The sequence below is a fragment of the Fukomys damarensis genome, unplaced genomic scaffold (assembly GCF_012274545.1).
Source record: "Fukomys damarensis isolate Sample0158 unplaced genomic scaffold, DMR_v1.0_HiC HiC_scaffold_4, whole genome shotgun sequence".
In the NCBI taxonomy this organism is placed as follows: Eukaryota; Metazoa; Chordata; class Mammalia; order Rodentia; family Bathyergidae; genus Fukomys; species Fukomys damarensis.
In genome coordinates, this window is record NW_022900916.1 from 34904736 (window position 1) to 34914900 (window position 10165).

The 10165-nt window shown below is 40.6% G+C and overlaps 1 pseudogene; it reads right to left on the minus strand.

Moving 5' to 3' along the window:
- Positions 1 to 1310: 1310 nt before the first annotated feature.
- Positions 1311 to 1560, minus strand: LOC109117652 (annotated as a pseudogene).
- Positions 1561 to 10165: the final 8605 nt, after the last annotated feature.

Genomic DNA, 10165 nt, shown 5'->3' on the forward strand with positions numbered 1-10165 from the left:
TTAACATGTTTTAATTGTTAATGTCACATAATGAGAAAAAGCAGCACAAGCCTTTTATATTTCAAGTTTCCATCTGAGTTCCCTAAAAGAAGGCAAAGGCATTGATGACAGCTTTCTGAGAGGAAATGTAACTTCTTTCAAAGGCCTCCTGCTGAAGTTCCTTTCACTGAGGATGTTGACATTAATGGCTAAGTGCATATGGGATTTTTATTCTGGGGGCTGAGTAGAGACAGCTATAAATTTCTCATTTTCTAAAATTCTCTTTTAAGTGGGTGAGAAAATTTATTACAACTTCCAACAAATAAGCTTTTTTTTTTTTTTTTTTTGCAACACAGATGACAATGCTTTTCTTTTTGAAGGAATCTCACGACATTATTTTCAATCAAGTTACATGGATTAATGATCATTTGGCTATCTTATGTTAGTCAGAATTAACTGCTACTCAAGGGTTTGTGATCCATATAGGGCCATTGCTGTCCCATTGAGCTAAAACAATTTTAGGGCTTAAATTATAACATAATGTTTTAATGTAACTGAGCAAACTTATCCTCAACAAACTATTTTTTCATTTTTTAAATATTAAAACATGTCCAAAGATTATCATTACTACTTTAAAAGCGCATTAGACATTATATACTGCAAACACATACAAAAAAAAAAAAAAAAAAAAAAGCGGGGGGTCATGGGTGGAAGGAGGAGGGAGGGAAAGGAGATGAAAAAAGAAATTAAGATGTCTTATGTATACGTTCCAGCTTCCCATAAGGAATGTAAGCATGTACTTCATTTATGTACTAATAAACTAATAAATAAGCTTTAGAAACCATTAGCCATAGGATCAAGAATGAAGAAGGAATTTTAGGAATAATCGGGTCTAACTTCTGAGTTTACAAAAGGAGGTGAGGCCCAGGGATTAGGTAACTTGCCCAGAGATGCTGGCAGAGACCTCTTAGAGTGGCCTCCAGTGCTATTGATGTCCCTCTTTGCTGATAAGAGCTATGAGAGGGGGGAGGTCCCAAGGGCCATGCCTGGGCTGTTATCCTATGCTGGTGGGATCATCTTTAATTAGACCTTAGAGACAGCCAGCTCTTACTCTCCAGAACACTGCTGAGCTTATCAGGCTCTTTTTCAAGAGTAGGATACTCAAAACAAAGACTCAGAGCCTGAAGGTCCATGAAAAATAGCATCAATTGGAAGGAAAGGAGTCTACTTTCCTAGGGTGGAGTGCTAGTACCACCCTGTGAGGTATTTTTTTTTTTTGCTTTCTGACTATTTACTTATGACAAATGTTCCACATCCACAACTCTCCCCACTCAGAAGTTCTTTGAGAAGATGCCATCAGCCTTAGCCAATCATAGAACAGTCACCTGATTCACCTATCCTGTGAATGGGCCTGCAGATAACATAGGTTTTAAATTGGCCTTTAAACCTGCCTGTGACCTTGTCAACTTCAGCCGTGTTTATGTGGATGGATGCGTGGTCCTTGGCACCAGGAATATGGTTGCTGACAGAGCATTTCTGTGACACATACAGGACTATGAACTCACCCGTGTTGTTCTGCATATTGTGGCCTGGCCTGCTGCCTCCACTCTGAGTGTGAGCAGATAAAAAAAGCCCTTGTGTGTCTTAGATGTCCAGCTCTTTCCTCAAGTTCATGAGATGCCGGAGTGTCCAACCAATGAATTCTAAGTAAATAGATATCCATTTAAAGTTGATTTCCAATGCTGGCTACCAAAAAACCTTAACTAAAAGAGGCACAGACTTAGTAAACAGCAATATTGGCATTAAGAGCACAGCCTTCAGGATTTGCAGTCTAAAGCTCTTTCTAGCCCAACATGCTGCCACTCAGAAACACCTGTGAATCCTTGACATAACTCATGCTTTGAGCTATACAATAATTATTAAACAATGGAAATTCTAGGGGAAAAAGGCAATGTCTTGTGATCTTTGTAAAAACTCTTTTTCAAAAAAAGTATGAGCTAGGGAAAACAAAATTACATATACACCTAAATACTCTATTACATTAAATTAGAATAGTGAATTCAGTTTATTTTAAAATGAAATATTATTATAACACAATCTGTAGGGTAGATTTGTCAGAACATTAATGTACAAAATAAACATTTTCTGAATTCCAAAATATTATTCACTGGTTTTCTGTGAGTTTCTAGAGGGTTGCAAATGAATATGCTTCTATAGGCAAGTAATATACTCAACTTCAAAAAATTAGGGTTTTTCTATTGTACTAGTGTCCCTATTTTATCAATAGAGGCACGACATGTAATTGCTTGAGGTCCACTGAGAAGAAGAAAGATAATTCAAGGGATACATATGTCAGTCAATTTCCATTGCTGTAACAATGAGCTAATAAAAAGAGGAAAAGTTTATTTGGTTCCCAGTTTCAGAGGTTTTGTTCCATGGTCCGTTGGCTCTGTTGCTAATGGACCTGTGGTGAGGTGGTAGATCATGGGGGAACATTTGGTGAACTGTCTGGTCATTTCACTGTGGCTGGGAAGCAGAGAGAGTAAAGGAGGATCTAGGATCCCAATAGTCCTTCCGAGAGCATGCCCTCATGACAGGAAGACATCCAACCAGCCCCCGCCCCCTTTACGAGTTCTCTTACTTCCCAGTTGTCACAAGCTGGGACCAAACTTTTAGCACACGGACTCTTGGGGACGCTTACCCGAATGATAGCAATGAACTAGAATTAAAATGTTGGGTCTACTTGTCTCTGAGAGTGGGCTTAGCATTTGAAGCTTGTTTTCAATAAAAGGAGAATGATATTATTTATAACTCCCAGTTCCTAGCATATAAATGGATGTTTAGTAAATATAAGGAAAGGAGGATGGGAAGAACAGAGGGAGGGGGAAAGGAAAGAGGAAGGAAGGAAGAAGATAGAAGGGATGAAAGACAAACCTACTGAACTGGACAGCGTTAAAGGTGAGCTTATTTGAAAAGTGTCCTAGCAAGTCTTGGTGAATTTATTAGGCAGACAAGCTGAGAAACCTGAATCCATTCTGACTAATCTTTTGGGGAAAGGGAAAAGATACAGGGCATAAGAGAGGAAGTAAAAGAAGAAATCACAACAATGCAAAATGGAAAGAGGAAGAGGTGGGGAGCATGGCGTGGAGCCTGTGGCGTTCTGGGTCTCTTCCTTTCTGCGCTGACGCCTGCACCTAGTTTGGCAGGCTGTCCTCGCTCAAGGTGCCCCACTCTCCTGCTCCATAGCTAAACCAGGCTTCAAGAAGCAGAGACAGGTGAGTGAAGCACTGCAATCTTTTCCAGGTGTTACCAAGACCTTTGTGTTTTAGTAGAGCTGGGTTACAGGAATGACTTTGTATTAATGCTATTTCCATCTAGGAGATGGGCAAAGTTTTGCTGGTGCCTGAAAGGAATTACAAATGAGTGACTCTCATTTGTTCCTTCCTGCTTCTTCTACAAATGTTCCTCCTTTTTCTACTTCCTGACTCCTCCTCTTCCATACACCTGGGCACGATTTGCCTTCCACCTGTCTCTTTGCTTCGTGCTTACTGCTTGACTGCTAAGCCAAGGTGTTCTAGCCCCATTCACATACACAGAGAAAGAATTGTACACTACATTCAACTGAGTTGGATACTATTTGCATGGAATGTGAGAGGTTCCTCTTCAAAGACTGGCTCTGGGACAAGTGGAGTGTGCTTTGGTCCCAGAGTGTCATGTGCTCTCTCCAGAGTTGGAACTAGCGCTTACAAGTATCAGAGGCAAACTCAAGGCAAGGTGGGAAAGTTTATGTAAAAAGGATTAAGGAGAAAAATATGGGGATAGATGTAGGCAGGTGTGAATAAGATGAAAGAGAAGTGGTCTAAATGTGGTTCTATCTGGCCACAGTGGTTTGACTCCATTTGCAGACGGCTGCTAGGGGCATTATTGCTTACAAGGTTCCTGTTTTGGTGATCTTGGATTAGGGGATTAGGATCCAGTGAGAACAATTTGACTCCTATAGAATATGACTATGGCTAACTGGAGAGCTCTGAGGTCAAGTAGTATAGTTTAAGGCGTCAATAAATTCATATTCATACTCTCTCTCTCTCTGGTCCAGATTGAAGGGAGGCTATCAACTGAAACCTTGCTGAAGAGACTACAATGAAGTATAATGGAAAGTATAGTGAATGTTTAAATTCAAAAAGATTTATTGCCATTAGTCTCACTTACCCCATTATTTTTACCACTTTCTGAAGCAGTTCTGGAAGTCCTCTTTCACGAGTGTTATTAGCTGCACTGTCAACATTGCCTCAGAGTCTGTAAGCTATTCAAAACGTTTACTTTTCATAGCCCTTTTTTTACTATGAGGAAGAGCTGGACGTTGCATAGTGGCAGATCCAGTGTGTAAGGTGGGTGAGGACACCCTGTGATGTTTTCATGAGTCTACCTTTCTGTTGGACACCACTTGGTAGAAGCATTCACTGTGTTTTTTAATCAAATTTTATGAAGATATGAATGCCAAATGCTCCTTATATGGTTTGGATGTAGATTGTTTCTCCAGAGGCTTATGTGATGGAAGCTCTGGCTCCAGTGTGGCAAAATCTTTTAAGAGGTAAAGGGAATCTGATGGTCGTGGAGGAACCACCCTCCTGAATGATCGATCCATGATGCCTTGCAGGATTTCTAATTCTTTGAAGACTAGATTAGTACTGTGATGAAAGGTTGTTAAAAAGCTAGGCCACCCCATGTGGATGGCCAGTGCATGTGGCTGGTTTTCTTTCTCCTCCTCTGCCATATTGTAATGCAGCCAGGGATCCCTCACCAGAGGCTGAATAGATGTGGCTGCTTGATCTTGAACTTTCAGCCTTCAAAAGTAAGCTACATAAAGCTCTTTTCTTAAAAAGCATGCAGGCTCAAAACTGACTAAGACAGCTTCTTCATACATCTGAAATCAGATCTTGCATAGGTATACTGGACTTTGATGACTCAGTTTCCCTTCCAAATGGACATTTTATAGTTGACATTCTTTCCATATTGTTTGGCCTCATCAACTATGCAGCATAAACAATTCAAATCTCTGCCTGAATAAAACTGTAAATTACTTAGAGTGATGGATCTTTTGGATCAAAAAAGGAAATAATAAACCTGTAAATGCCAAGGTCATGTGTGATGTCTGGAATTAAGCTCCAGAGAGAAGTGGTTTGGTGGGGTCCCCATTTGATACTGGTGTATTTAAAGCTCTGAGCTGCTCTGTTTTGGGATGAAGAGGGTGAGGCTTTTTGTTGAAATGCAAGTCTATTTGAGAAGTCTTCCTTCCCAAACTAAAGTCCTGTGCTACCTACCATCTTATTTCCCCCAAGGGTAGCAGGTGCCTGGTGTTGAGAGGCTGGTGAGAGGCTAGTGTTGGGATCTTAGCAGGAGGGGCAGCAGAGAGGAGGAGCCCAGAATGGATACCTACTAGCAGGAAGAAGCAAAAGTATCAGCCAAGTGGACAGAGAAATGCCAGATCTTACAATGGCTGTGAATGTAAACAGAGGGAAAAGTAGCACAGTGTCGAATAGGGAAGGCCTAGTATTTCTATTTCCTCTCTGGTTTGGTTCTCATTAGCATGTCAGACAGGGTTGTTCAGAGAAAGAAGGGGGTGGAGGGGAGAAGATCAATTGTTTTTTATATTTATTGATCCCTTTCCACAAATCTCCTTGGTAATGGAGTGGGAAGGGAGTGGAGGACAAAGGGTTGACCTCACAGGATGAGTAGCTGTCCGCTGGGGCACTGGGCATGGAAGGAATCTGGCTCTGTGTCTCGTAGAGAATGCAGGAGCAAGTAAGGTACAAGTCAATCCAGGGTTGGGAGGACAGGGTTTGAAGAAGCTTGTTTATGTACTGGGGCTGGAGTCTCATGGAGATGCATTGGATTTTTCACCCAGTTCCCTATGTTAGAAAACAATACACAACTAATTGTAGAAAAGATGGCTGTAGAAAAACGTACCACTTCATTAGAGCATTGCAACCATTCCAGTCTTTTTTCTGTAAATGCTCTAGGTAATTATGATGGAACTTACATTATGATATCATATCTTGCTAATTTTTAAAAACTTTTCAATAAAGTACATTTTTCACATTATTAAAAGCTGTACAGAGCATCCTTTAAGCAAGACTCTTTTGGAGGTGTAAAATGACTATTATAAAATATTTGGAAACCTAGAAAAAGTGCAATAAAGGAAGAAAAAATATGCAAAATTTTACTCCTAGAATAACTCCTGTTGCTATTTTAGTATGCCACTCTAAACATTTTTCTATGCATATGTACATACTGCGTGAACTTCCATGAAATTATGATTATGACACAGGTGTAATTTTTAAATTTTTCATTTTCATATATAATAAAATGATACTTAAAAACATGATTTTTAATGTTTGTGTAATATGTCTTTATTTGACCAGTCTGTTATTTTTTCTCCTGCTTAGCCTATTGCAGGTACCACACCTATGGCTTTATTTATATCTATCTTTAACCTCTCGGTACCTAGAAAATACCATAAGTTTAGCTCATGGCTATCACATTGTACAGGAAGCTAGGGTTACTTCTGTTGTCACAGAAAGTCCCATAGGGCAGGACTAAAGGAAAAGTTCCCCCAGGGCCCCCTAGCTGTGGGGTTTTCCTGCACTCCCCACCCCCAACCCCAGAAGCCATTTTGGAGCTTTCTGTCTTTTGTTGTAACCTTCGGACATCATCTTCCTGGGCTGACTATGCTGAAACTTCTCTTAGCCTGATTAATAACTAAGTTTTGCACCCCAAGATGGAGCTTATAGAAGGTTCTTTTTCTCCCTGGATGAGTGGGAACTTTTCTAGAGATAAGAATGAAAAACCAGGAGTCAGCTTTTCTAGTGTGTGCTGCCTTTTGAGCCTCAGTGTGGAAGAAGGTGGATATTCTCTTGCAGGCACCAGGCAGCTCACCTCTTCAGAGTTGGATGGCTCAGGTGACAGGGGCAGTGAGCATTGTTTCTCCAGTCACTCTCTGTCCTTAGAGAGCTGGATCCTTCTTCTTCACCATGAGGAGAGGAGAATTTCTCTCGGTGTGTTCCAGCAGGTATGACAGCAACATGAGGCCAGCAGTCCCTGCTCTTGTCATGGAGAACAGCTTTGGTGTCTCTGACTCTGTGAGTGAAGAGCAGTCAAGCAGGCACAGTGGATCCTGGTGCGTGGAGGGAGACCAGGTATTCAGGGGTTGTACCAGGGCATGGAGAAGGTTGGGGCCTGGGACATAAGTGCCACACCAACACTTGTAGAGAACGCAGTTCCAAGCCATTTCCATTCACATGTCAACCAGTGCTTCTGCATCCAAGTTCCAGGCAGATGGCCACAGCCAGTATCATAGACAGGCCTCCAGGCCTTGATGACTGTGGGGACAGTCGGGCGGCCAAAGATTCTCACTACACAGTGATATTTGCTGGGCAGGCAGATTGTTGACCCCACAGGAGATTGTATTAAAGACCCCTCTGTTCTCAGAAGAAGTTTGAACAGAGAAGGAAAATATGGAGTTCTCTCCACACAGAGGATGGGCTTGGAGAAGGCATCTCAGATCTCCAGGCCTCAGGACACCCAGACTGCTGGTTCTGTAAGAGCAATAGCAGTGACCAACCTTACAACCAGTTCTCAGGAAAGCCCCAGGGAAGGTGCTCCCTAACTGTTGCTGAGTGAATAAACAATAATGGCTTTACAACAGTAAGTCATCTGTGCTTACTTGGCCCAGGCATACCCATGAAGGTCAAATGTGTTTTAGAGAAGATGATGAGATTTGGGACCAGTGATGGCTTTCCTTCATAGTTGCTTGATTTTTAAAAATGATATGATATTTAATATGTACAAAATATAAGTGGTGTCTGTATAGCAAAATTATAAAGGGCAATGATGACACATACACAGATGAAGCTACCATTCAGCTTAAAAACCAATTTTATCAATATGGAAGATGCTACCTCCATTTTCTCCAAATTCTTTGAGCCTTCATTACCCATTATTTTAACTTTTTAAAGATAGCCGCTATTTTGAATTTTGTGTTATTATTCCCTGGACTTTTAAGATGGTTTTACTTCCTCATCTTTGTGAATCATTAGATGCTGTGTTGAGTCATACTGCTAGCTTTTGAGTTTAAAAAGACATAGATGATTGACGAGACTTGCTTTTTATTCAATATTACGTTTCTAACATTACCCTTGTGGCTGTGAGTTGCTATATGACGTTCATTTTCACTGTTCTCTGATATTTCATAGTGTGAGTATGCCTGAATTCGTGTATTTGCTTTTACTGCTGGTAGACATTTGTGCTGTTTCAAGCTTGTGAGAACATTATCTTTGGGGGTATCTTGTCTGTGTCTCCTGCAATACACGTGTAAGTGTGCATACGTGCAGTGGAAGCACTAAGCCTGTGGTAGATATAGCTTTAACTTGCAAGATATTTGTTTTGTTTTCTGGAATAACTAAGTGAACTTTGACTTGTAAAAGCAGAGTCCGGGGCCAGGGATTTAGCTCAGTGGTTCGGTGGCCTGCCTTGCAAGCGCAAGGACCCGAGTTCCATCCCCAGTACCAAAAAAACAAAAACAAAAACAAACAAACAAACAAAAAGGCAGAGTCTGCATTGCTGTGTATCTTCACCACCCCTTGGTGATTCTCGGGACTCTCCATATTCTAATCTGCCAAGTACTGTGTGGTACTTCCTTGTGCATTTAATTTATGCTCTCCCCTAGGGAGATCTTCATTTCTGCTTTTTAAAAATTGCCTCTTCAGTGGTATCCCTTTTCATTTTTTGCCCTTTCTCATTTTTTTTTTTTTTTTTTTTGCTTTTTCTAAACGAACTTGTAAGGATTATTTCTGTGTCTTAGTCATAATCCTTTGCTGATTTAAATATCCTCCCAATGATTTCTCCCAATTGCTATTTAATCATTTAATGATATCTCTTGATAACTCAAATTTCCTGCTGAATGGAAGTTGATTTTAGAGTATTCAGTATTGATCAATTTTTTTCTTTTTTTGTGTGTATGGATCCCTTTCTTTTCTTGGCTTTATAAAATAGCCCCCTATTTTGGCTTGTGAATGTTTTTAAGTTTGCCTTTCATTTTGAAGACTTCAGTACACTTGGAATTGATTTTTATGAGACAAGAGTAGGAATCACATGATTTCCCTCTTTCTCTCCTCCTATCATGGGTAACTAGTCATCTCAGAAACACGTTTTGCAAATTCATTTTTTCCCCAGTGGGCCCTAATGCCACTTCTGTAACAAGGTTATGGGTCTATATAATAAATCTTGAAATTTGACAGGGCAAGTCTCCTACTTCATTCTTCTTAAATAGTGTCTTTCATTCTTGAGGATCCAGAGGAAAGATGGTGACACTGTGCTGCAAGCCATAAATACCAGGGACTTAGAACTCTGACAATTTGTGTGTGAAGCCTGCTTATGAGGTTTGTACCAAATAGACTATGCTAAAACCATCTGTCTCTGATGCTGAGGGTCCCTATTCAATGCAGGAAATGCTGAATCTCTTTTAGCCTTGGGCTATACTTTTAATATATTTCTAAGTCTTGAATTCCTAAGATGGAGGAACCATCTGACACAAATGTTAGAGTTTACTCAAGGATAGGAAAAATACCAGCACTTGGCTTGTAAACCAGATGCAGTGGGTGTGACAGATCATGGTGCTGCATTGTCACACATCAGGAAGAGAAAATGAGGCAGAAAAAAGATGCTATCAGGGATCCTCTCAGCAAAGCACTTTTGCATCAAAACTTTTGCCTATTCACAAGTGGAGTCAGGTGCTTCTAGGGGATGTGTTTCATGAAGAAAAATAAAAAATCAGAGACTTGTCAGGTTTGAAAGAGTCCATTCATTCATGTGATAGCTATTTATTGAGCACCTACTATGTGCCAAACACTGGAGAACAAAGCAGATAAGCTGCTGGCATTTTAATCAGGGGAGAGAGACATTAACCAACTGCACAAATGGGCAAAATAATCTTATACTGATGTAGGAATAGTGATTATCTAGAAGGAAAAGTTCATGAGACCCAGGCAAAGCCTAATGAGTAAGGATGAAGGGCAGGAAGGGCAGCCCCAGGGAAGTCTGGGGTCTAATTTTCTAGTTCTGGGCCAGCAAGTTAACAAACCAGAGGTTGGTTCTGTTTAGCAGACAGAGAACATTTCTTTTTCTTTTT